Genomic DNA, 6,000 nt, shown 5'->3' on the forward strand with positions numbered 1-6,000 from the left:
AACAATTTTGATTAAATTAAAATTTAAACGGGCAAAACTTCGATCGTTGTAAATGAGATATGCACTTTTGTGTGATTCTTTCATCACATCATTGTTTAATACAACTTCCCATGAGAGGGTATTTCGATATTTTGTAGTTTTGAAATAGAACTAAATTTGGTCCAATTGTTTGTAGATGTAGAATTGATATCGTCTATCACGACAACTCACAAATTTTTATCAAAAAATTAAAGCTCAATATAAGGGTTAAAATAACCCAATGATTGGGTAGTACAACTATCCAATAGAAAGAGAATGGAGATTTAATTTCTTGTTGTCCATAAACAAAAACTAGGAAAAAAAAGAGAATTGCAAAAAAATGATGGAAGTCCTTGCCAATAAAGAAAACTAGGGTTTTGAGGGAGAGAAAAGAGGGAAAAAGATAGGAAAGTAAACTAGATTTTGCTTGTACCTCTAACTAATGGAATTTTTGTAAAGGACAGTACATCCAATAATATTTTTTTGTTAGTTTCTTCATTTTATGCTATTTTTACTCATTTGGATAAATCCAAATGGATAAATATACAGGAAAGTAACCTTGAAATTTGAATATACATTGTTCAAGGTGACGATAGATTTTGCAAGAGATACTCCTTTTGTGCTGAATAAGTTTTAGGTTAGGTGAAATTACAATAACCTAGTATAAGATATAAAATATGATCAATATAAATAACAAAAGTGCTCCTTAAAATTAAAAAAGGTTATTTTAGCATTGAATCCCCCCCTTAATATTTACATTTGGTACTTTGATACTATTCACATACTGACTTTTATCGTCATGTGTAGTTTTATACGTAAAAAAAAACTATAATCATGTAGGATATTGTTCATGGCCATCTCATAAAATTAGGGACCTTGTGCTGAAATAAATTATAAAGATTACATTTTCTTGGTGAATAGAAAGAGAAGCAAGAGTTATTAATGGTTTTTTTTTGGAGAATATGAAGAGAAGAAGAAAAATATCAAATAGAAATTAATCTCTTTGAATTTGCATCCAACATTACACTCCACAATATTGGAAAGGAATAGTTTGTAATCAAATTTAGGTTTTTTTCCTTCAGGTAGACAACTAATAGAGTTAGACCCTTATATTTTTCGGATCCTATCCAGTTGCTCACCTTACACATGACCCTAACCCTTAACCGTCTATAATATTGTAAGATTCATCTCAACATGGTGATTTTGAAATATCAACTTTTCATGATTTAAAGTTATTCATTATTAAATAAATTAGTGGTCAAAGTTGGCCAAAGTGCTTTCTACCTTAGGATCAAGTTGGTCATAGTTGTTAGCTACGTGACCTCTTTTTTAGCTCTGTTGGGACTTTGAAATGATCAATCGAATGGGATAACTCCAATCCTTAGTCAGCAGAGAGGTATTAGACACATTAACAGAGTGAGCAATCGCTCAAGACCCCAATATTAAGGGGCCACCTATATTTTCCATTCTATTTAGGCTTTTTTCGCCCCCTTTAGTGCACTTGTAAACTGTAATAGAAGTACAGAAAGGTGCCACAATTTTCATATAACATATAGAACTATATAAGTATTTGCTCCTCCTCAAATGGTAGGTACTCTTATGTGGTACAGTAGAATATATACTCTTAAGTGGGCAAATCTCTTCTTATGTACGATGTCTCGAGTCGGATAAGGACATATTACCCTATATATTTATTTTTATGATATTTCTTTTCTGCTCATTTATTACTATGTATATTCATTGTCATCATGGATATATGGTGTTTGTGGAAAATAGAGGATACTTGTAGATGTTACCTTGCCCTAATTAGTATGAGGTTGACATAATATTATAAGCAAGGTTACAATTATTGTAACTTCATTTCTTTTTTCTATATGTTTAACTATCTATCTCTATTATATAAGGGAAGGGGGAGCAATGGTGTCCTCTTTTGAAACGCCTATTTTGCCCCCCTTCTCTTTCTAAATTACGAAAGGAATGTCAAAATCAAAATCGGCATTCAAAGAAAACTACCTAAAATAAATTTACAACACTCACTCAAAAATCACTTAAAAGAAGAAACTTTACAATTCACCCATACAATTGAGAAAATCACGCAAATCACTCAAATAATCAGGAAACTTTATTAAAACTTAAAATTAACATACAAACTAAAACTAGCTAATAACCTAGAACGTCAATACATACAAAAATATATACAAAAATTTACTTACTAATCACTATTCTCAAGAACCATTCACAATTAATGGTGGGTCATGATAAAAAATAGAGGTGTATTTGTAATGAAATCAAAATTTAGAAGTTAGATAATGAAAAAAATTATTTACTTTTTTACAGTGTTTCCTATATATAATGAAACTTTTACATATATTTGGACCTATTTTTTTCTATTAAGTGAGATATTTAAGTGACAGAAACTAAACCAATCAAATTTTGCAACTAGAAACAATTATAGTTCGTATGTCTATGTTCAAATTGTGACTCTTACGCCGAAGAAAATCGAGTTTCTGTTTCGAAAAAAAATTCAAGCACGCATCGCGTGCAAAAAATTCTAGTACAAATATATTAAAAGACTCTAGGGAGTTTTAGTTCATGTAATCCATGTACAATAAAAAAATTTAGAAATTGTGTAATATAGGGTTTGATCTCGAGACCTCAAGTATATATACTAAAGTCTTAATCACTAGACTAAGTTGTATTTAGTGTTATTATCATAAAGTTTTATATTAATAAATGAAATTTTTTTCTTATTCGGGACATAAACCTGAACCTAGTAACTAGTTGATAGTCAAAAGGAGGTAGAGAATAATACTCAAAATCAACGTGTTACATCGAAAAAAGACGGAGAAAGTAATATAGATTGTGAATTATTCCAAAAAAGAAAATATTAATTGTGAATAACATGTTTGAATTGTCACCGCATTAGAAGCCCATCATTAAGTAGTCATTTTCAGATCCGATCTTGTCTAAGTAGCTTGATAAGTGTCTACTTCAGACAATACCAAACTGCTTTACGGCATTCATTAGTTGATTTTCTCCTAATTGTGAGTTGTGTACTTGTGTCCTCAACTCTTAAAATTCAACTTTGGAGGTTTATTACAAAGTGATAGTACAAACCACTTGTCTTCCTAGGAAATTACTCCCTCATTTGCTTTTCTTTTTTATGGCCAACATGCAATAGTTAATAGTATTGATAATAAGCTAAATAGTACTTACTTTTTTGGCTCCTAGTTCACTAATTGCATCACTTCCGTCCGGCTGTAGAATCTCATCGTGATTTTTTCGATGTCTATGTATCTTTCCAAACTGTAGCCACCTTTTGTATAGCATCGAAGGAGAAAAAATAATTTTCAAGGCCTAGATCTTCAATCCAACCAGCCATTTGAGCTCTCCACTAGAATGAGAGAAGACAACCCAACAACAAATAAGAGAAGATAATCCACCAAAGGTGGGGGGAAAGAAATCCATACATGATGGGAGAAAAAAACCATAAAAGATAAGGAAGAAATGCCATCAAGCTAATGAAGAGAATTATTGAAAACAAAAAAGCCAAGAAAAATAACAACAAACTACTAAAAACCACCTCTAAATATCACTGGCGACCAACCCCGACAGATCTTGAAAGTGTCGGAGGGAGCGAAAAGAGGGGAGTGTGGGCTCGCCGGCAACATGTGGTAGGAGAAGCCTAACCCAAGTCATCAGCGAGCAGGGGGCTGAGATTTATGGAGCGGAAGAGAGGAGATAGAAGGGGGAAAATGCTAGGGCCAGCTTGGCACATCTCCCTCGCTTGCTTTTTAAAGCTATATGAAACGTCCATTACTCATTTACTCCCTCCATCCCTAAATAGAGTTCCCATTTTCCAATTTATGTATGTTTCAAAAAGATTTTCCATTTCCTTATTTGGTATGAGTCCACCAATTAATATATTTGTTGCTTTCAATTTTTATAATATCAGCTACTTCCCCATATGGGCCACATTCTCTCTCCTTAATAAACAATTCATAAAAAGTATACCAATTTCTATATTTAATTATGATTTAATACAACTAAGATTCTACACATGAGTTATTCTTAATAATTGTGCCCCAAAAAAAATGGACACTCTATTTAGGAACAAATGAATTAGACAATTAGTTGTATACTATTGGTAAAAACTTTTGGTAAAGTCTTTTCATAATAATGGAAGTACTTTTAAAGATAATATTAGCTTTATCTGCTTTGAACTTAAGAACTCATTTTCATAAAAAGTTAAAATTTTCATGTATTGTAGGAAGTATACTAGCCCAACTCCTTGCCTCAATGAGCTAATATTTTTGGCAAAAGCTGACCCATTATCATACGTAAACTTTGATCAGTTTCGTAGGCCAAACTTTAAAGAATACCACTTCATTCAACCAAACAACTGCATATATATATATATATATATATATATATATATATATATTATATATATATATATATATATATATATATTGTCAAGATTGGTTGTGCACTGGAAAAGTGTTATAAACTAGTTGATCACTTGGTTGGAAACTATGTTTTAGGAAACAGACTTTTGCCTCTTGCTTTACGTGGTTTGTAATAGCTAAGACGATGAAAGGTTTGTCTTGTAAGAAATCGTCTATTTTTAAACTAATTTTCCAAGAAATCAAAAACCATATTTTACTACTTTCCGTGTTCTTTCATCCATTATCGCCCTCACATTTCTTTATTCGTCTTTATTTTATCTTTTTATATATACTAGTAATCAAACACAAAAAAAACTAATCTACAACATTTCTCATAAAATATATTTCTATAGCAGCCTTAACCACCACTCACAAAACACTAATCAACTAAAATCATCCTATTAGATACATCCTCCCCCTACCTTAACATAAAGTTATCTTTTGATATAAAAACCTTCCACCATTGCCCACCAAATGCTCAGCTGCCGACAAAACATGGAATTTTCTCTTCAATTATTTATACTATCAAATCCTTGACCTTCTTGGAAGTGCTTAATTCTTGATAATCCAAAATTTCATTTTGCTTCAATAATCCAAATTTTATTATTTCCTCCGTCCTGTTTTAAATAAAATATTTGTTTTTTCATGCAATCCAACACGTTTCTTTAATCATTAATATCTTTAATTGTGCACATATAAAAAATATAAAAAAAATTATAATTTGATAGTACTCCCTCCACTTTTATTTATTTGCTACATTCTTGTTTACACAAAAATTTAGGAAATGTCCATTTCATTCTTTTTTGGTGTACTTTTTGACCCCTTTAGCATTAAATAAAAGGAAAAAAAGTAATACTTTTTGGTGGAAGAAGAGGGGAAATAAATATAATACTATACTTTTTGGTGGGCCAAGTCTCCTAATAAGGAAATGTAGCAAATAAAAAAAAGCAACCCTTTTTGGAAAATGTAGCAAATATATAAAAGCATAGGGAGTATGAATCAAGCGAATCTAACAAGATACCACTTGATTATGTTTTTCTTTATATGATAGCGATAGATTAGAGTCAAAATTGATCAATAAATAGTTTTATTTCACCTAATGTTTCATTTAAATAGGACGGAGGGAGTATATATAGTTATATATAACCCAAAACTTTATTACTCCCTCCGTCCCATATTATAGTGCCTGATTCTATTTTTTCACGTTTATTAAGGTAAATAGAATCTAAGAAAAATGTAAAGAGTGTTTGTGTATTGAAAAAAAATGTTATGGGGATAAGCTGATTTTAGGAGAGAGAATGACTATAAGTGGTGAAAGAGAATTAAATGCATGACTCATTCAACCTTTGAGTTGAATAAACAAAGCAAAAAACTATTTCCAAGAAGCAAATAAATAATGGTGGCACAATTTTTCTAGGAAAATCATGGAAATGTGTGAAATAAAAAATGGAAACAAGAACTATATTTTGGGACACCTTAAAAGGAAAGAAGCACTATAATATGGGACGGAGGGAGTATTATATAAAGGGTGATA

Source organism: Beta vulgaris, chromosome 5 (genome assembly GCF_026745355.1).
Source record: "Beta vulgaris subsp. vulgaris cultivar EL10 chromosome 5, EL10.2, whole genome shotgun sequence".
Taxonomy (NCBI): Eukaryota; Viridiplantae; Streptophyta; class Magnoliopsida; order Caryophyllales; family Amaranthaceae; genus Beta; species Beta vulgaris.